Source organism: Cynoglossus semilaevis, chromosome 6 (genome assembly GCF_000523025.1).
Source record: "Cynoglossus semilaevis isolate Cse_v1.0 chromosome 6, Cse_v1.0, whole genome shotgun sequence".
NCBI classification, from domain to species: domain Eukaryota; kingdom Metazoa; phylum Chordata; class Actinopteri; order Pleuronectiformes; family Cynoglossidae; genus Cynoglossus; species Cynoglossus semilaevis.
This window is the reverse complement of record NC_024312.1, coordinates 8,218,520-8,241,699: the sequence shown is the minus strand read 5'-3', so window position 1 is coordinate 8,241,699 and position 23,180 is coordinate 8,218,520. Positions and strand designations below refer to the sequence as shown.

At 37.5% G+C, this 23,180-nt stretch overlaps 1 long non-coding RNA gene across 2 annotated transcripts in view; it reads left to right on the top strand.

Annotated features, from left to right (window-relative positions):
• The first annotated feature begins 1,370 nt into the window (after positions 1-1,370).
• LOC112487115 (uncharacterized) overlaps positions 1,371-23,180 on the top strand; it is a 63,858-nt gene continuing 42,048 nt past the window's right edge. For both annotated transcript variants that reach the window (XR_003049901.1, XR_003049902.1), the window contains exon 1: positions 1,371-2,448. This is a non-coding gene — a long non-coding RNA (uncharacterized LOC112487115). The remainder of the gene's footprint in view (positions 2,449-23,180) is intronic.

Genomic DNA, 23,180 nt, shown 5'->3' with positions numbered 1-23,180 from the left:
TGTTCCTGTAAAAGAACTTTTTCACCATAGGGATAGTGAAGGCAACGTCTTCGACTGGCGGATAACCTAATTAACATCTTACTTTTACTGTGTTTGAATGTGTTAATGCTAAATCAATTGTAAGGTTCTGATCAAAGCGTACATTGGTTCAACTCTAAGCCCATACGTTTTAGTGCTTCATTTCATATTATGGGATAATGTTCCACTATATTGTTAAGATTTGAACAAAATAGACCTGAAAGAAAATTGCCAATTTTTCAGCCACTGTGTGATAGCTGTTAAACATATGGCAAAATAGTCTTTTCCTCTGATGCAGTCATTCAGCTGCAAAATTGTGCAGCCTTTTGTGACCCTTGCCAACTGTCATTTGTTTACTCGAAATGCCAATCTTTAATTTAATTTCAGATCCTACAGCTGCTACTTCATCCCTGTGATAAGCAGAACAATTGGAGTAAAAATGTTGTAAAAAGTGTTTACATAATTTATGACCTGCAGCACACGTCTTTGGACAAGTGGTCAGACAAAGTCATCAGTCAAAGAAGGTAGACCAATTGCAGAGGTGACAAACCCAATCAGTCAAGGGGACGTAATTTAAAACACAGAGCCGAACAGCATCAACATTGTCTGGTACTGGCGATGCTTTAAGCAGAAATGAATAATTAGAACACGCAGCAAAGGACTTTACCTAATTGGAATGAACAACAACAGAAAATCAAATCTTTAACAACAAGCAAAATAAGAATATTGTAATACATAAAATGTAAGATATGTCAAAATAAAAAATGTATTTTATGCTAACTGTATATTTGATGAGATTTGGATATAGAGAAGTACAATTGTGAGTTACCCTCCACACTTACCTTATACACACACAGAAATTGGGGAAAAGCCACCACAGTATTGGTTTGACATTTCTAATAAATTGTCCATTTTTGGATTCAGATGACTGCAGCTCTTTTTTTCTGCCAGAGTCAAACATCTTTTTCTCAGAGTGGCCGGATGGTAAACTCAGGCTTTCTCTCCGGTGACTGCACTGTGCTGCTACAGCCTTTTTTTTAAATACATAGGAGAATAACACAGAATATACAGAGTCCACTTTCAAATCATAAAATGTGTTTTCACAGTCACTTTTATTCATTTATCTGTGGTTTGAATATAACTGATACCCCACAGTCTGTGGTTCCCTCCGTTTACAACTCTCTCCTGTTCCTTACTCTAAATTTTTCACTGGCACAGTATGTTTTGAATAAGCATTTTTTTATTATAGTGCTTGTGGCTCACCAGTAATCATGGGCTAGTGTCATGTGGACCACTGGTTTTAACAGTAAAATTAATTTACGTGAAACAATCCCGTTGGAGGCCCATGGATATTTAGTAGTCAGTATTATTACGTAAACATGAATTGCAGCGATTTCTTTAGGAGTTACTTGTAAAAAAGAACCCAGCGGTTAGGCAATAATAGTAATGGCAAAATTATTATTGCAAGCACAATGCCAGATTCACGATCACTACAGTGACTGTGAAAGAAGTTACACCTTCATATATTGTACACAGGGTTGCTGCTTTTTAATTTTATTATTTTATTATTTTAATGCTATTTTACATAAAACTATGCATTTTTGAGGTGTTTAATTAATAACTTAGTGTCATATTATTTTATGTCTTATGTTATTTTAATTTTATTATAATTTTATAAGAGATTCCTCTGAGCCCCTATTAATCACTGTCCTTTTAAACCCCAGCCTTCCCCTCTTTGGCAACCTAAATTGCACACAAATGTTTCCTGCACAAGGCCTTCTCTGCTGGCCTAAAACAGTATAATAACCAGTGACTTGTTTTTCCAATATATTTATCATAAATAATAAAACAATACAGAGTATTCTTTTTTATCCTACGTTCTCGTTCTCGTTCTTCTCAGCTTTTCACCTGGTTGCACTCCTAGTTAAGTTTTTTTTTTTTTTTTAAGCCAATCATATTGCGGCCTTATGTGTTGCCAGGTTGAAAGAAATCAGCCTTAAGGCTTTCGATTCGGCAGTTGTTCTGGGAACCTAAAATTAATGGCAATGGCGTTGTTTTTTAACCAACCAGATTTTGAGTTGGCATCAAACTGGCCTTCTACCTGGCCCACAGTTACGTTGGCGATTTAAGTGATTTGATTGGAAGGTCAAAGAACAAACAAAATCTAGCAGTGAAAGTGAAAGTAGCGATTTGCACGCTCTAAAATTTAGTTTTCTCTCTCGTCACTGCTTGGGTAAAGCAGACATTCTCAAAAACTTCTGCCATAAGGACGACAGGACAGACTGGACTTCAGCATTGGCATGGATGACGATAGAAAAGGACATGATGTTAGAATTGCAACATACGGATAATCTGCACAACGGAGTAATTGAACTAATTTTAAGGAAAGAGAGGAGAATGGATTTTGTGTACAACTAATAAGAGGTTTTGGTGAGTAAAGTGCGTCTTGTCTTGTCTTTTTTTTGTAATTGTAATTGTAGTATGTTATTATTTTTTGTTTTTGATTATTATTATCAGTTTGTCGCAGCTGTGTTTGAAATGTGCTTCGTGGGTTTGTTGTTTTAGTAATGCGTTATTATGGCTACATTTACAGTAGAATGTGAGTTATCTATGATATAACGGCTTGTTTCACTACATTTATGCATAATTAGAAGGTTTCTATGGAGATAATGAAGTAATTAAGATGTGGATTTGTTCAGGCAGCACGCCACTGAATTCCTAGGTGAAAATGCATAGTATGCCATTGCTGTGTACAATGTATGATGGTAGGTTGAGTTGTGAAGGTGATGTGAGAGTGAACAGTTTGCCCCATGACGACAAACATCCCACTAATCGTCTGCATAATCTTCAACAATAAAGAAAGTCTAAGTCTATAACGGCAACACAACTGAATCCAGTGTCCTTTTACTTTAGAGAAAGTATTAGGAGGCTTAAATAGCAGTTGTTCTTTAATGTTTCATTATTTCTTTTGTTTTTTATTTTTTAAATTGAAGTAATTACAGTATAGGGGTATGTTGTTCCATAATGCAATCATTGTAGTGAGGTCCTTCGCTCACACACTGATTGTGTAGTGGTTTCGCAGGGTTCTTAAAATGAACTGTTCAGTTGGAAACCCCAATTGTAGAGGAATGATCCACTGTCAACATATGCATCTGTCAAAGTATCATTTGTATCAAATAGTATTAGATTAAGCTGTCAGTATACTGTGAAATACATGCAGCTGACAACTTAGTGGTTCACCGAAAAATATATGAATGATTATATATGTTTATTATTATAGATTTCTACAAGGTCTCAGTAGAGACTGGAGACACACTGTAACCTTCAACGCCAACTTTTTAATTATTTTACCAGCAAATTAAGTTGTGAAAACATACTGGCTATTTTAATGACGACGGTTGTGCGTACTGTTTTTTAAGTAACAGAAGAATACTTCAGATTTATAAAGTTGTAAAAAAATCAAGCTGATAATTTAGTGTAAGTGTTTTAGAGGTTTTTGTGCAAAAAAAAACCCTGTGGTTTCCTAACTGATATCTACTTATAATGCTATTCTGATGGACCAATCATGATTTTTTTTAAACCACAGTCCACAGCATTTTTCAGGCACAGACTACATTTTCTTCTGTGCATTACAAAGAGGCTAACAAGAAGCACGTGTTCTCAGGAGCCACAGGCCAACAGTGGCACACTCGCCTTAGTTTAATGTCTTATGATGTCCATTAGAATATCCAATAATATTTAGAACGCATTTTGGATATTATTTGAAGGATACATTTTCTGGTATTCTAAGGCCAATCATCAAACCAATAATTTGGTCATGGTCTGGACACTATGCAAACTGATTGGTGCTGTTCTGCACAGTAATGGAACCTGCAGCTTTCATTATGGCTTTGCATGATTAATACAAGCAGCAGCGTGGGGACATCCCTGACCACAATTGATGGTATCTTACTGTTATCACTCTCATTGGTGTATTTCAGGGTAAGGGAGTCAGTTGAGGGCTGCAGATCGTCATCGATCTCACTTTCTGGACTTGAAAATCTAATTAGAGGCTGGCCAGGAGTCTGTGGGTGGCTATCACAGTCTCACTGCTGCACCTTCAGATGTCTGAATACACGCAGTAATTGTTTCACTAATTAATCAGACCTGATTCCAGGGACATGGTTGATGCAAATAATTCATTTAAATGAGGTGTCTGTTTTCTCTGAAATCTCTGAATATAGCCTGGTTGTTTTTAATCAAAGTCTTTCGTCAGTCATGTATTTGTGTGGAAATAATTGTTTGTCACTTGTGCAGGGAACAATTAAAGAAATGTACTGTGTGATGTTTAAGAGTGGTTTTGTGAAATGATGGAATGTGTGATGCAAAATTGTAGCTTTGTTTCCACCAAACTGCAGTGACTGTGAAAGTAAAAAAAAATAGAGCGTGATTATATTTTTGGCTTTATTTCAGGGGGGACAAATGACTCAGCCCCTTTTGACCCATGGCTTTTGTGGCTGATTTAAGTGATTGTGCCGATAGTGAATTTAATTAATGATGAGGGTTTTCAAATGTCATGTCGTTTCGTTTCTTATCCTCCGTGGTAGCTCTTCTTTGCACTGCTGTTTCTGCTGTAGTGCAAAATTACAACACTTCAAAGATAGTATAACTTTTAATATCCACTGGCTCCTTTTTCATGTCTGAGAAATTGTATCAGCAGGCGTATATGATTAAAAAAAAATCACTGTGTATGAAATGAATGTTTGAAGCTACAGTGCTGCTTCCACTGCACTATATGTTAATGTCTTTGCTTCTCGTGAGGTGAAGGAGCTTTGAAGCTAAAAATTGCATGCATATAACAAACGTGTGTCCTGTGAACATGTGACAATTTTAAGTCATTATTAATTATTTGATTACATCTCGGCTATAGATACCAATAGCAGGGGCTATACGTGTGCCCTAGAGTAGATGCGATTACTCGTGTTCCAGACCCGGATCAATATTTGACAAAGATGATCCTTTTTTTGTAGCACACAAATGGCAATAAATGGAAACGTGGATGTTTCTGTTTCTGTTTCCCAGATGTGGCAACAATCAAATATACAGGGAGGGGGTTTAAGAAAAGGTCTCCAAATTAGGGAAATAGGTTTTTGTCACCAGGAGTACACATTAATAGCATTGCATATTAGCCTGATATAGTTTTTAAACTGGTATCAGCATTGCTTACTGCAAGGACAAGTCTTTTTTCATTATGGAAATACTAATACTACAGGAAAGCAGCCCTTACCTGCTATAAAGTGGTCCATATATATGAGTGCTGCTATAGGTGGGGTTGGTCCACTGGGGCTGCATGGGTAAAATGATGGGTATGATCTGATGGTTGTTAAACAGTGTTAGGATCAAATCGTTAACATTTGTCTTTAATGAGCCTTATTCAAAGAGGCAGTAGTGTAAAAGGCTGTCACACACAATACAATAGTCACATGTACCACAGGAAGTCACACAATACACACAAAAAAGGAGTGTGGACATTAAAAGTAAAAATTATAAAATGCTTCTCCAATTATACACAGTTTTAGCTGAAGTACTTTCTGTATACCTGATGATAATTAATATGGCCTCATGTACACACAAAAAAACTAAAAGCTTCAATGGAATTAACACTTCAATGGAATTAACACTTAGTACAAAATGATGACTCATACCTAGAAAAAAACAAATGCTCCGTCTCTCTTAATACCTTTATGCTAGGCTATTATTTGCCACCTGTTTTTTTGTTGCCAGTGCCAGTGAACTCACCGTGGTTTTTGTCAGCTTTACATCTATTCCACTCTTTCATTTTCAGTGGGAACCTTGAATTTAGCTATTGTCTGCACTCTTTTTAGTGCTGTGAGCTGTATTGAATTTCACTACCATTCCAGCCACTTCAGCAGACCAATTGGCACACCCCTGCTTTTTTAAAGTTGCTGGCAGAGGCTCTGCAGTTCCATCATTGCATCTGTTCCTTCATAGTTTAGGCTTCAAACTCTTGCTGTGCTCCATGGGTGTTTTGAGCATCATTTTTGGCGTCAAGTGCAAAAACTTGATAAAAGCCTTTTTTTTTGCAACATCTGAGTCCCACATTTACAGTGACAACAAAGACCACCTGCTGATTATTCCTTTAAATGGTTTCCATTGGTAATGCAGGGCTGCAGTGGTACAGACAGGCCTGAGGTTAGCTATAAAAGTTCAGGTCTCTGTAGCTCTTGTCTGTACGAGCAGGTGGTGTGAATGAGGTGATGGCACTATAAAAGAACAATGTTTGTGTTTTGCTGATAGTGAAGGTCATCTACCACCTTCTGTACACTGGCATTGCCAACTGGAGGACAGGTTAAAGGTCATTTGGGTAGCAAGATAGGGTGCACAATAACAAGTACAGTATATTGCAGATTGATTTCCTTCCTTGTCGTTAAATCAGCCAGTAAGGCAGATAACACGATGGGAAGATATTGAAGAATGCTTTCACTGTTATTCAGTGGTCTGTCCAGCATGCCATAGTATTATTTTAGTGACAGTACGTTTATCCATGATGTCACAGCACCTTAGAGAGGACAGAAATATCCATGCAGAAAGACTAGGGAGTGACAAATGCGGTATTTTTAGGGAAATAGCTTTAATCTCTAAATTTGTGTCCTATTGCTATTTATAAGGTGTCTGCTCAGCACATTGCCCAATTATCTGAAAGCAAGAAGGTCACAAGTGTGGATGAGGTCTGCTGCAGATGACCCTTCTGTTTGGTCATCTCTATTGCAGGACCTTTGTTTTTCCTGGCCTGAAAATGCAGAGCAGGTCTAATGTTGTGTTTAAGTTGACAAGAGACATGTGTGTGTGTGTGTGTAATTGCTCAAAATGTGTACTAGAAGTGGCCATGTGATGAACTGGCAAACTGCCTCTACCACAGTTTCCGGCTGATGCAAACTGGGTTTGGTTCTATCGGCCCCTGAACAGCACACATATTCTTAATAATTAAATGTTCCACTTTACTGTTGAGATCTTACAGCAAGAGGAACCTTTCTCTCAACAGGATTCAGTGTAGAGTGGCTTAAATGCATGGCTGGCTTTTAGTCCCCTCTGCCCCCCGGGGGAAGGTTATTTCTTTGTTTCACAGTGACACCATAGCAACACGTACTGGTTTCTCATTCGAATTCCTTTTATCAGAAGTTCAGGGCTCATCACATTAGCAGACCTCAGTATTACTCTCTGTCTCTCACCCTGTGAATGGAATCAAGAGGTTCTCTTTTATAGTCTTGTTTTTCTTGCGACTGATCATGGAACCACAGGCATTGTTGCAGGTCAGGTGTGTTTACATCATGTGCTGTAAGTGGCAAATACATTTACCCAGAAGTACGATTATGTGATTATCACTCCGAATAATAAAACAGTAGACGTCCTTTAAGTCAAAGCAGAACATCAGACAGATGTAAATTTAACTCCCAAGTCGGAGAACGCTCCCAGAGTTGAGGTATGAGATCAGTGTTTCTGCAAGGAATTTTGAAGAAGAAAAAAAAACCTCAATAGTGAATCATCCCCCGACTGCCCTGTCTTGTTTCTTTCTATTTGTTACCTGTCCTATGAATTATATTTATAAAGACCCCCCCCCCCGCCCTCCCCAACTTGAGCAAAGACACCTGATCAGTAAGTATTTACTACAAACCTTTTGATGTGTAAGTCATGAGTTATAGAAACCTTGGACTTTGTCTATTTGTGAACAAACATGGCCAGGTTGATTATTTTTTTATTTGTATTTAGTAAGTAACTAACGAATCCCACCACTTAGTTATTTATTTTCTCATTGATGCAGATTTTCAAATGTCCAGTACTACATACTAAAGTGCAACAAATCCCAGTCAAACAAAAAAGAATTAACTTTAGACCAACTTGAACTCCAGTCACATTTAGCATTCTTGTCATAGTGATGTAATATTTGCCACATACAGTAAGAGTACAAAAACTCAGTGACTTCACAGTTACAGCTGGAGGTGAAGTACCCATGCATTATGCATTGAAATGTTCTTTTCACCACTGCTTCCAAAGGGAACAAAAAAAGAAAAGGAACCAAAACAACATTGTCAAGAACAACATTGATATGGAGCTTTACAAATTCCAAAACCCAGATCCAGAGATATGCTCCATTAATGAACTTCAGAAAACCTCCTCACACTTCACCTATTTCATTACTTGTTATATCAGTAAACTACTTTTCTATTTATATGCTCACATCGTGGCAAGAATTATGATTATCTTAGGTATCATCACTATTGAGGGCAGGAATGGGCAGGAAAAGGAGAAGATTTTGTTGCTAGTGTGTCTCACAGTTCCATTTTTGTCAGGTCTGTGAAATATAAGTCACCAGGAACTTCAAACAACATCAAACATTTAACATGCTGTAAGAGACCTGGAGGCATCACCAGAAATTGGTTGAGAAACATATGACCAGGTCTGGGACAATAATCTATATATCAATCAGTCACGCGATAAATGAAAATGATGTAGATAATTTTGCCGGCCTTGATAAATTTCCATGTGCGTGCATGTTTTTCTCCTTCGTCGCTCTTCTCCAAACAGCATGGATGACAAGAATGTTTACCTTGTGCATCAGTCTCAGCACCTGGTCACGGTTTTTCCACAGAATGTCCAGAGTGAATCCTCTTGTCAGTCATCCCTTCTATGTGGGGGGAGGCTAAAATACACACACAGTCTATCTGAGTTGATGTCTATTATCAATTACATTAAAATAAGTTGGGGCTCAGAATCAGACTGAGCTGCTTCTTAACAACAAATATATTTATCAATGAACCGACTAGTAGAAAAAAAAAATTTGAAAGTCCCTCAAACGGTTTTATAACCCAATAATTATGCAGCCTCATGAATCCTATAATGTCAGTATCTCTACACTATCTCTCGCACTATGAAGAAAATTACTGCTGCACACTTCCTGGGATTGAAACTTAATAAGCTCCGGAATCTCTCAAAAAAACTTTTAAAACTATGGCAAAAACTCATCACGGACCAACTTAAAGTGGTATCCACTGTAACAGTATGCATACCAAAAATTATAATATGCTATAAATATTCATCAGGATGTCCTTTTCTTCTGCAGCAGCCACTTCAGGGTGCAAATTCTGTTCCAGAGAACATCTCACAAAGTCGGAAGATGGATTTAAAACAGGGGACACGCCTGCCACTGAACTTTAATGGAACGTCTCGTCAGAAGAGGATAGTTTTATTTTCCCTCAGGGGCCGAACTGTATGTGCATACTAGAATAGTGTCAAGTCAGCAGAAAAGTCAGGGCGCGTGTGACTATTCGGCTGCAAAGGAGAAATTATTCAATGGCCAGTCAATGGTCTAACTGTCGTAAAAGGACCCTGCCATAACTCTATTACATATCTGCTAGCTACATTTACTAACGATAACAACAGCTATATATATTCAACATCACTTTTGTATTTTAAGGCAATAAACCAACTTTTCTCTTGACGGCTCAAGAGTAATGACTCTTGAGCCCTCCCTACTGCCCCCCATTGACTTGACTTCAACTCTAATCCATGTTAAAATGCCTTTTACATGATTGCCAAAGGATTTGCTCCAATAGTATTCATTAATGAATTATGGACAGTGCATTACATTAGAAGGAGTAATAAATTGAATATGGACTGCACATAAAATAAATAAGAATCTAATTAATCCCAGTTAATGAATTTTATAATATGGTGAGGGAATACATAGTGAGATGATAATTATCATAATCTCTAGGAAAGAAAAAACTGATGAGCCACACAGATGGACCAGGTTGGTGGGCTGACCAAAATTTGTAATTCATAATTCTACATAAAATATTGATCTGGAGGGGGCCGGCCCTGGTGACATGCATATGATTCCTATAAATATGGATGAGCATAAACAAACACTGTTGATGAATAACATGTAGACAGAGAGACACAAGTCAATACGGCTCCTTAATTAGACAAGAGCACTGCAAATAGAACAAGATTACAGTCTAATGTCGGTCTGAAAGCAAGACATCGATGTGCATTATCATTTCAAACACTGCAGTAGTTTTAGTGAGATATAGTGCAAGCCACGACGAGGTTTAACTAATGTTCAACAGCTCTGAGGCTGGAAGATTAAAGTGAATGGACTTACTGAAAACAAGCCATCCAGCAAGTCCGTTTCGTATAGACATCATCTTGACACATTGAAGTTGTTTTGTGTGTTTAGCCATTTCTTGAGTTGATAGTGACAATCAGATGTGTGGTTACATATTAAGAATTATATAAGTGTCTATTGAAATAAACGAATAAGAGTGATAAGAATGATGCAGAATAACACTGTACTATCTCTGATACCGAACACAAAGAGGGTTTCTAATTGACAAACACGCATTTATTTGGCACTGATTCTCAAAACATTTATATACTGTATATAGGAGTCTGAAAGTATTCCAACAGACATGGATGAATAAATGATTAGTTAAAGCAGACTGGACCACAGCAGACATAAAGCTATGAATATCATTACACAGTATAAAGTGGAGATGCCAACTCTACATAATATTTATTCTTTTTGGACTGGAGTGTATTCTCCTCCAAGAACAGAGTCTCCTATTGACAAGCAGATAATCTGCAACGTGAACAGCTGTTTGTATCAGTAAAAAATGCAATGATTTTCACATAAAGCTCAATATCTTTGTTTGCCCTGTGCTAATTTAGCAACAACAGATTTAACAGTAAACTCTGATAAATGCTCTCTCTGGTGTTCTCCATCTTTTTTCAGATCTGGTTTGACTGTAGCCCCTAAAAAGAAGAAAAACTAACAGTAGGTTGATGTATGTGTTTCACCCCTTTACTTTCGTGATTAATTCAAATGATGTCATTAATAATAGAGAAAAAGGATAGAGCAAAACTATAATCCATGATTTTGCTTCATCGAGTTGGTGATTTATGGTGGGTTTTTACGGTGTTTTGTAGAATGTAGAGTTGGCCTTAGGATGAATTGTTTGTCTCAGTTTACAGTCCCTTTCAATGCATTGAAAAATCATCTCTATCAGCAGCAACGGTAGAAGCCCCTGCAGTTGGTGCAAATAATGCCTATAATTGACTATGTATCAGAGCAAGAAAAACTGGACGGAGGTTGGAAACATTGAATAAAAAAAAAAGAGTCATTCTGCCCATGTCTTAACATGCCGTAATTTTTAAAAAATCAGATTAATTCCCAAAATAATTAACAGGATAAAAATGCAAATTTCTTAGAGCTCTTGAAGTTCTATAAAATGTATAAAATGCATGCAGTTTAAACTGGTCTGAGGAGACGCTGTCTAGCATTATGTTGGTTGTTGTTGTCTGTTTGTTTGCTAACTTTGGAACTCTTTCCTTAAAGTTTCTGCAGTTTTAGAGAATCAGCCTCGTCTATGAATGTCTGTTGTCTCAGACCACTTTGTACAGCAGAAAGCAAATTGATTCCATTTGAAGTTGAACACAGAGGGGTGTGGGAAGCAAGTCTCCCTCTGGCTGTAAGCACAACAGATGTCAGGTTGTGTGTGTGGCTAAATATACTCTTCGGGGGGTTGGTTATTTCCACAGATATTGATTCTCAGGCATGTGTCCAGTGACTGAAGATTTTCATTTATTTTACTTTTAGGGACCCATCAAAAGTTTAATATTTTTAGAAGTGCAGCATGTGATGTACTGTGATGGATTACATTTGGTTTTCAAATCACGTTGCATCTGCATGGTCAGTCAGAAACCAAATGGTCTAGATACTTTTTTTCTACATTACACAGAATTCAGCAGTCAGGTCATTAAAATTCATGTAATATGCACAAAATTCAATGATGTGAGTCCTCCTCTGTAATCCCTATTTATGGATATACACGGTGGCTCCAGCTGCTTCTTTAGACACCTGTCAGATCTGTTTCAAACTGGGATCTGTATTCATTTGAAGGCCCTAATACCAGCTGAGACAGACCTCAAGAGGCTTGTTTGTGCCGCACCCGCTGTTTCTCATTGCGAGGGAGGACATACATTTATCACTGTTATGAAAGCACTTTTTCTATTTTTACTGTTTTTTCAGGTATGGAAACAAAGGATGCTGCAGGAGATTCATTTACACAGGACTAATATGAGATTTTATCTGAGACCAGAAACATGGTATGAATTAGTTTTGCTGTGGTTAAAGGTGAGGAACTGAAGGTTTATCATGTGTCACTTTTTGATAGATTGATTTGCAGAAAATCTGAAGAGGACATGCGAGGGCACATTACACTGATCGATGGAATAGTTGTGTTGTTACAAACTCTAATGAATTTCATTTTTGAAAAATGGTAATTCTCCACTAAGGAAAAATGCACTAGGAGGCATCAGAACAAATCACAATAGACAGGTAAATAATGTACTTTACTCACTTCTCCAACTCCAAATGTCGATGCTTAAGGCCAAGCATTTCACAAAATTTTTGCCAATAAATATCCCAAACAAAAACATTTATATTAACAGTCAGTCAGTGTATTTGGTAGCCTAACCTCCCATCAACAACACAGATTTGCATCTTCAAATTTGCATTACTGCCACATTCTGGCCCTATGTGGAATAACATGCAGCCATACTGTATGCTTGCCAAATGGAGATCTATCATTTTAGGTATTATTATTTTCCTGTATCTATGAATTTACCAACCTTTTTTGCAGTAATATAAATACATATGACTAAAACATGACAGTGTTCCTCTGAGTCCTTCACAGCCTATTGGCAGACATTTCGCGGAGCTGAACCCTGACCCACATGAAAGTCGAATGAAAGGTCATAGGGACAAAGACAGACACAAAATCAGACCTTTCCAGCTAATTGCACCACCTTCAGCACTGCTGTCCCCACAGTGGGGTCCCTCCTGAGCTCCCTATGACTGATGTTCTGAGAATTATATTCTGTCACTTAAGAACTCGCAAAGGTGACAACCAACAGACTTTTTGCCAGATCAAGACAATGGTAACGGTATCTAGAGAACGACAATAAGGTCACTTTCAGCTTCATTCTGCTACGCATGATTGCAGCTTCAGTCAGACGGACGTCTGCTGAGGTCAGTGGACTGCAGAAAGAGCGTAATGAAAAACAATAGAAAACTAAATGGAAATTAAATGGGTAGGTATTAAATACATGTACTGTAGCTACCAGGACTTCTTTCCAATAAAAAATCCTGGCAACTCAGTCAGTGTCATAGCTTCTGTGGAAGACAAAGCACACATTTGTATTTTTCATCAAACAAAAAAACATTTTCATTCCAAATATAAGAAACTCTTAAAACAGTCATTGCATGCGTGTGTTTACACATGTCAGTATTTCCAGCCAGCAGGCACTGAACGAGAATCCCTGATGTATAATTATACAATAAAACCCACTTATGAGCAGAGGAGAACCACAGGGTTATATCTGCACTATGTGCTAAACAGACTGCAGGAGATCACAATGCTTTGTAAGCACTAACTGTCAGCTTCTGCAGCAGTGTTCAGACTCGCCTGCTTTAATGCCAAGAACCCTTGTTTGTGAAACAGATTTTGGTCCAGAAACATGTTTCCTACTGACTTGCTGCAATGCAAGTCGTGGCCTCTGCATCTGCTCGGCAGTGACAGTGAGCCAGGGTGGCATAGCAAGATGCTGAAAGTGAAGTGGCTAATTTATTATTTATGCCTCTGCTTTTTTGCTACTGCGACACATCACCCTGCCTTGAGAGGAAAGTAGTTTGTAGTGGTTTGTCCTTGATAGAAATCACCAAAACTGGTTTCTAAAAAGAAAATTAACTTTGTGTTGCTGCTGTTTTTGTTATGCAATAGTTGCATGGTTTAATACCTGTGTTTGCTTGGACCCTTAGTAAAAAAAGAAATCAATTTGGCATTTTTCAATGTGCTTGTAGGAATGTGTAATTGGTTAAAACAAATAAACACCTGCCTGAATACCCAAAAGAAAATGCCTAATATAAAATACCCACAAGAACAGGGCTGCCCAATCACTAGTACACTGCAAACGGAGAGTACTGTTGGATCATGAACAATTAAAAAACAAAAAACTAAAAATGTGAATTTAAATTTTAGACTTTTTATGGGATTTAAAAAAAAAGTTGATATCTTGGGGAAAAGTACTAAATTTAAGAATTTAATGTTAAAGAAACAAAAGTTTGAGTTTAGATAATCAGACTTTTCAATTGTACCATCAGGTTTCAGGCATCAGTTTGTCAATCGTTTAATTTCATCATGTCATTTATTCTTACCTTTCTGTCCAACATGTACAGGAAATATTTCAGAAGGAGGTGTGAGTCTGGACTGGGTTCTTGTACAGTTAAAGTTACAAGTCCTGTGCTGTTGTTGCTGCACTGATTGTGTGAGGATGAAGCTGTAACAGAGAAACAGATTTGAAAAGCTGCAGTGACCTGAAGGGTCCGACGGTTCAGGAAAGGTGGCAGTGACTAAGGCAAGTTTAGTGGAAACAAAGACTTGTTCTCTGCAGTATATTTCTACCAAAGCGGTTGGAAGAAAAGACCATATATAAAACATTAAATATTGTATAGAATCCAGGAAAATCATCCAAATTGCTAGTGAAACTATTATTGCACATTTTATTTGTTGACGACATAACAACCTTGACCTTTTTGTCCTAATTCATTTTTTTCAGTAATTTGGCCAATTTCTAAAGAGCGGAATAAAGGGGGAAAATTTGTTGAATGAGAAATGCTGACAAATATTGTCTTAATCACTCAGTCCAGTTTATAGGTATTTTGAAACGGTTACTTCAGTGTCAGTGTTCTTTATAGTAGACATTTTACTAAAACTACACGTTAACAAAACATTGGAAATGTTTTGCTTGACACAAGATTTTGTGTTTGAAGTAATTTAAGGGTAATTTTAAGGGTATTATTTTTCTTTCTATTTTTATTTTCACAGTGAAGGGGAGAGTTGTGTTTGGGGAATTTTAAAGCCAGTTTTCCTTCCATTCTATGTTAAAAAAACCCCAATGGGGAATCTAAGTTAGTGACTAATAGAGAAAATTGGCCTTATTTAAATTCATATTGAATTCACACTGAGTTTCCTATTGTGGCCATTTGCATAAAAACACATGACAATTCTTTATATTTTAATAATAATAATCAAAAATAGTACATTATGAGGGCAAAGAATTTTACGTCAGTTTCTTCTTTCTTTTTTTTTTTTACGTTAGCAATGGCCTTTTTTTTTATTGCAGCTTTGTGTCTTCAGGAAACTGTATTTTTGTTGAAGAGCTGGGACTTAGTTCTATCTTCAACTTGCAGGCGTGTACTGGGTTCTCTGGCTCTTTGTCAAATCCCCAGAGAGAGCCTCATGGATGGAGTAATGAGAGTGTTGAATGAATATTTAAGTGCCTAATTAAATTCTTTTTTGTGTTGAAGAGGGAGGATGTTAGTTATGTAGCAACTCTGTGACACTTGTACTTAAGTAGAACTATTCATACCAACCATTGTGGTGAAGTAAAGTGACCAGAATTGAACATGACTTAAAGGATTAAAAGAGGGCGCAGAAAAAAGGATTTTGCTCAAATTACAGTAAACTTCATTTTTCTGGAGTCGGGTTCATTAATTGAATCATCAGTTGCTGTTTCCATGATGACTTCACAAGGAAAACTTGTGCAGTAAATACTAATAAAATACTCATAGATGAGGGTTACAAAATGTTTTTTTTTTATCTAAATCAATTCATGCCCGGTGACTGAACCAAATTAATCATAGGCGTGGGATTTTGGAGCTTGTTGGGATTTTGGAGCAAGCGTGGTGGGCAGAAGGAAGAGAATTTAAAAAAAGAACAACTATATGGTAGAGGCTTCATATATTTAAAAACAAATGCAAAATTATTCATGGTGATGAAAAATACATTCCCAAATGAAGTAAAATCCTCACAGTACAGTACATCAAGGGTATGTGATCAACAGAGGTGAGGAAGCAAAAAAAGTGGAAGAGGAAGTAGTAACAGAATCGTCCCAGTTGGTTCATCAACACATTGGTGTTATTTAACTTTCCTAATACTTTACAGGATGGCTGGGGCGTCGTGGGGTGAAGCGACTAAGAAAGGAGCTACTCAGAGTTTTATGAAAATGCTGTTGAAAAGTATTCTTGGATTCTTGCGCACACTGTACCATCACGCTGTGACAGTAGTAGGAAATGGAAAGCTCCATCGGTGGAGGTTCTGACCAAGAATTTTACCTCCTGGGCTTCATGTAAGATGTGAACCTGCAGTCATGCTGGAGGGGGCTGATGGAATAAGGGCTGAGAGCTGCTGCTACTTCACATATTAATACCTACATTTCAAAGTCACTATGGGACGCTTTAATTATGCATGGGGTCATTGGAAGGACGTGTGATTAATTAGTGGTAATTTGTGTTTCTGCCTCAGAGTTATTACTGTATTTCACGAATGCACATGCAGAATTAAAAATCGATAAATGTTTTTAATGAAGAAGCTCAAATAAGTAAAGTATTTTGAGTACTTTTGAGCAGTCCCCATCCTGTACTGTTTATTTAGTGTGAAGTTTACTTCTCCATCTAAACTTCTATTGTTTTGTCTGCAGAATCGACAGTCGTACCAACCACAGCTGGGACCACTAAAACTGGTAAAAAAAAAAAACTGGTCTTCTTCCAAATTACGGCGTCTGCCACAATTTGGTAGCCAATGACCAACAGGGACAGACCGACCAAAACCAGTTTAGGCAAGATACATGTCACAACTGAGAAAATAAATAAGCTGAAATATATATCAACTTTTTTGGAATAATAGATTAGGTTCAATTTAGATACACCTTATTATACCTTGTTTTTTTTATTACTTAACTCTGGCTGTTCTTAAAAATAGTACTACTGCTCCTGTTTTTTTTTTATTTTTGCTTTTTTCTAGCTTCAGCATATCAGCCAGCTCCTTCTGGCCAATTTGGAGTGGGGGAATAGGCACTCACCACCTGATGTGCTGCTGGGAAACTAATTTTTGCTTATTAAGTCTTGTCAGACAAAATACAGATATAAGCAAATTCACACCCTGACTTAAGGGGAGCGCTGTTGGAAAGGAAACATTAGAGACATTTTCGGATGCCCACGGCACATACAGCACATTAGTGTTATTCAACATTCCCTGCTGACTTACAGTGCCAGAAAATGGGACGTAAACGGGAGTAAATTGATGACGACAGACACCCTGCAGAAGGACACGGGGGAAGGGTTTTGGCAGCCTGTTATCTGGTTACCTAATCTGTTAGCGTACTGTACTGTTAAAATTAGTAAATATACAGCTGTGGAAATAGTGGCGCAAATTGTTAAACAGTCTGCCTTGGCCATTTACTAAAGAAAATGAATTCAAGCTCTGAAAACCTGAGGAGTACATTTATGTTGTTGCCTTTGGACATCTGCACATGTCCTCAAGAGTAAATACTGCAGTAAAAACAAACTACACCTATTCTCACATTTACAGTACGTTATATGTGGATGTAGGTGGAAACCACTTGCCTGCAGCAAAATGAAGGGACTTTAGTGCGAAGACTGATGTATCTGCTTCATGTAAAGCAGTGTGAGTGGGCTGTATCAGTAGTTGTGTAATATATGATATAAGGTGTCCATGTGTTAATGTTCTTGAAGAGCAGTTGTTTGATATCAGCCATTGGAACCAGTGTATAAGATGCTTTCTAGTAATGTAATAAAGTGAACATGGAAAGTCGATCGAATGTGAAAAAGAACTCTGTCTCTCTTTGAAAAACAATTTCACATTAACTCTTTTAATAAATGTAGCTACAGCAAGTGATTACATAATGATTCCACTAACTGCCCAGTGTTCACCCACAGTGGATTTTTAAAAATCAGTATTGTATTTTTTGTATTTATCTTTTATTCGTTCAGAAATAATGTTAATATATTTAAAATGTATGTTTTTAAATGTTATAGTTTTCATGATTGCTAGCATTAAATAATATTTTTAATACCCAACAAGATAACCACAGTCCACACAAATTCTGCCCCTCCCTCAGTGATTTTAATAAAGGACAAAGTAAATATGCACAACTCTATAATCAAGTTTCTTACTGTCTCTTACTTTTTCCCTGTGAAAATGAACAAATAACTATAAGAAAAAAACGTGAAAAAAATTGCTTAAAAAGTCTGCTTCAAATATTCCATCAAGCTGTTGGAATTTCTCAACTAATTACTGCACAGAAACAACCTGAATTTGTGAATAATTTGGATTTGAACCATGTTTTGAAAATCTATGACACCTTTGGGGCTGTTTTTCAAATTGATAAAATTCTTCTCATGACAGCTGAACTCTCAATGTCTACGCCTCGTCTACCACTCCAAAAACTAAAATCCAACACCCACCTGAATCACGACTGACTGCCAACCATTCCTCTGGATGTAACTCATGTAAAAGTGATCAAGCAGATATAATATTCGTGTAAGTTCAGTCCTAACCTTTCACAGTAAACCAACCATTTTTATCTCAAAGATCCTTTTCTGCTCTCACTGTTACATCCATCTTTTTAAATGTACAGTAAAACCTTTTCTGCTCTCACTGTTACATCCATCTAAATGTACAGTAAAACATTTTATGACATAAAGCAACCAGAACAGAAAACTTTCTTCTTGGTTTTATTGGAGTCTTATTCCCCTCATTTTTATGGCTGACGCAGCGTGTGTAATTGTTTTATAATGCTCTTTAAAAGTCAACATGAACTCATATTTATCACATTCCTTGAGATGTTTTACTCTGGTCACTGACCGTTCTTTGTTAAATCTGACTGACTGCAGCTTTTAATGTTTGAAAGAAGCAGCTTTTGTGGGTCTAAATGTGAGATAGAGAAAAAAAAATTTCAAAAGTTTTATTTGTAAATCTGAGCTGCAGTTAAAAACCTGTGTAGAATTTTCAATTACTCTCGGATGCCTGAACAAGAATCTGCTTAGTCTGTGTTTGCCTTCTCCCTACCTTTACCTAGACCATGAGTCATAAACTGATCACATTCATGCATGCATTCATGTTTATTGCGACACTTGCATTTTTGCTGCTGTGATAAAGCAGCAGACTATTGGAGTATTCAGAGCAGTCTTGAAACTCAGCCTCGTGAAAGAAACCAGTTTCAAATCCAGGACGTTTTTAGGTTTCATCAGGAATCAATCGAAATACTGGGTGTTACCACTTTGTCAGTGTTGGTTATTATATAGTTTCTTATGTACAGTATGCAATCTCCGACTTATAATCAAGTTCAATGCTTTAGGAACAGAGTCACCTAAGTTGTGGACCTCCTGCATACAATTAGTTTTGATTTACATCACAATCAGAGGTTTTTTTGCATGACTAAGGCTAAGCTTTTTCTTAATTTTTGGTCATCAACCTTTGAGGGGCAGTGAGGAGGCAGAATTCATACAATGTTAGCAGAATCTATGATTGACACATCAGTCACGGTCCAGAGATGCTGTGCAGTCTCACACCCGACGGGACACCTGGTCACCCAGTCATCCTAACTGATTTCTGCTTCTTAATAAAAACGCCTCAGTGACAGGCTCTGACTTAGAGGTGGTGGGGCTGTTTACCCACCTCTTGCTTTTCTATTGGTCTGAATTAACTCCTCAGTAATTTACCTGCTGCCATTGACTCATACAACGTAGACCCCCTTTACTGCTCCAGCACGAAAAAGCAAAGGGAAATTGTTTGCTGAAATAGGTGTGGAAATAGGCCACACGGAGCCCCTCACCGTAACCCCAATTCAACACCTATGCTCTTGTGACTGATTGAGAACAAAATTCCTGCAGCCAGGTCCTGAAATGTCAGTTTTCCCAGGAGAAATAGAGGTTGTTATATTGATTGGCCAGCCTTTTGCATCAAGGTGTTCAATCAAGAATATTTGACAATATATTTTTTGAACAAGGGTGTAAATTGTGTTTCAACTTGATTTGAAAAAAATCAGATGTGTATAGAAAAATGTTTGATGTAAAGTAAAAGAGTTATTGCATGGATATGTTATATATATATGGAAATCAGACCCCTATTGAGTAAAACTAATCTGTCCATCCACTTTTTGACTTCATCAGGATTGGTACATGTACCCCATGTGTGAAAACCCTGGCTGTGGGCCAACAACTGGCTGTGAACTCCAGTTGCAGATATCCATCCTGGTATTTGGTGAGACATCTGCAAACAGGAAGATAAAAGACCGGACGGAGCAGAACTGAGTTAAGCCCAGTTCTATAATCCCCCTCCTTGAACGTCATACAATGCCAATGTCTTTCTGTAAATCCCAGTGAAGAATAATGATGGTAGAAACCATGGAACACATTTTTGACTTTGTGATGATCTTTCTCTCTAAGAAATACATTTTAGAAAACAAAAAAACTTTTACAGCAGTTGAACTGCATTTTAAATTAACAAAAGTGGCATAAGGTTTAAAAAGTGCTTCATTCCCATCAGACATTTACCCTCAGTTCAGCAAAATGTGCTTCCATGTCACCGGCTCAAAGAACTTCATGTTTCACCCTGAGCCCAAATTTGATCTTTAAACACTGAACAATTTGCCCTATTCTTTCATTTCATTTCTTTATTTGCTGTCAGATCATTACAATCTCACACAGTTCTGGCTGAATTTTTACAGAGAATGAAACATCACCTCTTATTTAATAGACTTCACCCAGATCAATGCAGAAACACCTTTCTGATATGCCCATCACCCTGGTGTGCCAGTTCTATGGTTGAGTGGAATTGCTGCTCGTTCACTGTCCGCTGTGGGCTGGTATGTGTGTGTGTGTGACTGATATTCCCCTCTGACAACCATCCACTCTGTGTGTTAATATCAGGCAGTTCCGAGGGGACACATACTTTAGCGTAGTCCCTGAAGTAATCCTCTACAGAGCCACTATCATTTATGAAAATAAAAAATAAACACAAAACCCAATTTCCTGACATACTAGTACACCTACAAAAGTGCAGCTATAGAATATAAACTTGCATTTAGAAAGTGTAAATATTGATGTACAAAACACATTCATAGAGGTGGAAGAGCAGTACTAGGAGATGATCTTCTTCTAAAATGTTAAAAAACTGTTGAACTGGAACTGTTGAAGAGTAACTGTGAAGACAATTTAGAGTAAAAAATAAATTCTCGAATATGAAAAACGTTCTACGACTTAAGATGCAGTAACGTAACCAGACCTAATTTTTTTCCCTCTACTTTTGGTGATCTCAGGGTGACACACCAAAACAGTTCCCTATGTTGGTACTTGGGTTTGGTTCCAGCCAATGGTCATGTCCTGCTTGATGTCACGTGCTCCACCTGGTCACTGAACCCACTTTAATTTTGTGCTCAAACTTCATAAAGTACTGGACTCGCCATTGGCGTTTGAGCAGTGTTTGTCCAAACCTTTCTGAACAAGTCCTGATTTTTTTATTTTTCTCTAAGCAGTTGTCATCCTTCAGAAACAGATTATTTTAAAGACAGTTCACTGAAAAGGCGAGATGCAGACGAGACAGAATCTGATAAAGAACGATTTTTCAGCCTGAGTATAATGGAGATATCACTGACACTGCAGGGATTGATCTTTACTATTCAATAGAGCAGACAGTTTAACTGGGCCAGTGACAAAGACACTTGTGACAGCTGCATAGCCTCAGACTCAGACAAATGCCCTTCTTATTAAAATTCTGATAAGATATTTTTGTTTTTTCTCAGTTTAAATGTTGTCCCAACCACAGTAGCTGAAAAAAACAACAACAACAGAACTAAAAACAAAAAACTACAAATATATAGTTTAACATGATCAACGGAGAGGATGTTGGGTGAATTTTGTACACTGTCAGATTACAGGTAATGATTTTTCCTTGAAAGTGATATGTTGCACTTTAGAAAAGTAACTCTACAATTACAGACTAGGAGGCAGTAAGTGCTTCTCGGGGCATATAATTCAGAATGAAGGAGAGAAGTGAAATTCCATTATGAGTCTCACAACCGTCTGCACAGCCATTCACTTTGAGCCAGACCTGGTTGACAGCCATTATAAATGAGGGGAACCAATTACTTCTTCCACACCATACAATATTTATAAAACACTTACCCCGTGGTCTGGGGGTTAATATTTCATTCACAGATAAGACAGAAACTCACACCCAAAATAGAAGTTCAAGGAGAATCCCTTTAAGTACCTGATTGTTAGCAGTGCATCCTGGGTCTTTTCAATGTCATCGCACTCCCACATGTTAATGTCTCTGATTAGAAAAGAAGGCTTCCAGCACATGCTAAACATGCGTAGTGGAGTCTATTGCATACTGTATGTGTAGTTAAGAGACTTGTTGGAGTGATGGGACATTGATCAAGTTCCCCTTCTCTTCTAAAGCCTGAGGCAGGAACGACTGGGGCAGATTAGTTGTTCAATAAACAATGTGTGGAAACCAGGATCATTGTCAACAGGAGTTCGACTGTGTGTTAGCGTTGGACTGACAGACACACGTGAGTCTTCTTTAATGTAGTCTTACCTTTTACACTTTTATACCTAAAGAGACCTTGCAGATATCCACTTAATGCACTTGAGGTTAATTCATTAATTAATGGAGCCATAGTGTAGACATGATCACACACTTTCACATGTGCCGTACACACAGAACGTCCTTGGTTTGATCCCCAGAGGAACCATATACTTTATGGCACATCTGGTGTGGCAGCCTGTGTGGGTTGCAAAGCATCACTCTGTCTTTCCCCAACGTGGAAAGAGTAAGAGAATTCATTTGTTTTATTATTACTAGAAGCAGATTAGAAAAATGTCTCAGTTGATATGAATTTGAATTTTTAATAGGGATATCTTATCTTATCATAACTTAATCCTAACAACAGTTTGGACCTTAACGTTCGAGTCCAGAGTTATTTTTGAAGACAAAATCCAGCGTTGCTCCACAAAAACCTAAAATGCTTGTGATTAACAATTCATTCCATGTTGAAACAAAGTTGTTTTATTTCCCCACATGTGTATAAAGTGGTGTATTTCTCTTCCTAAAACGTCCTCTTCTTGCTCACAGTCACCCTGTGTGAAGAAGTAATTCCCTGGAGAAGACAAATTAAATTAAACACTGAGTCAAGTAATTAACATAACCACACCCCAGCACTTTGTATCTGTCAAC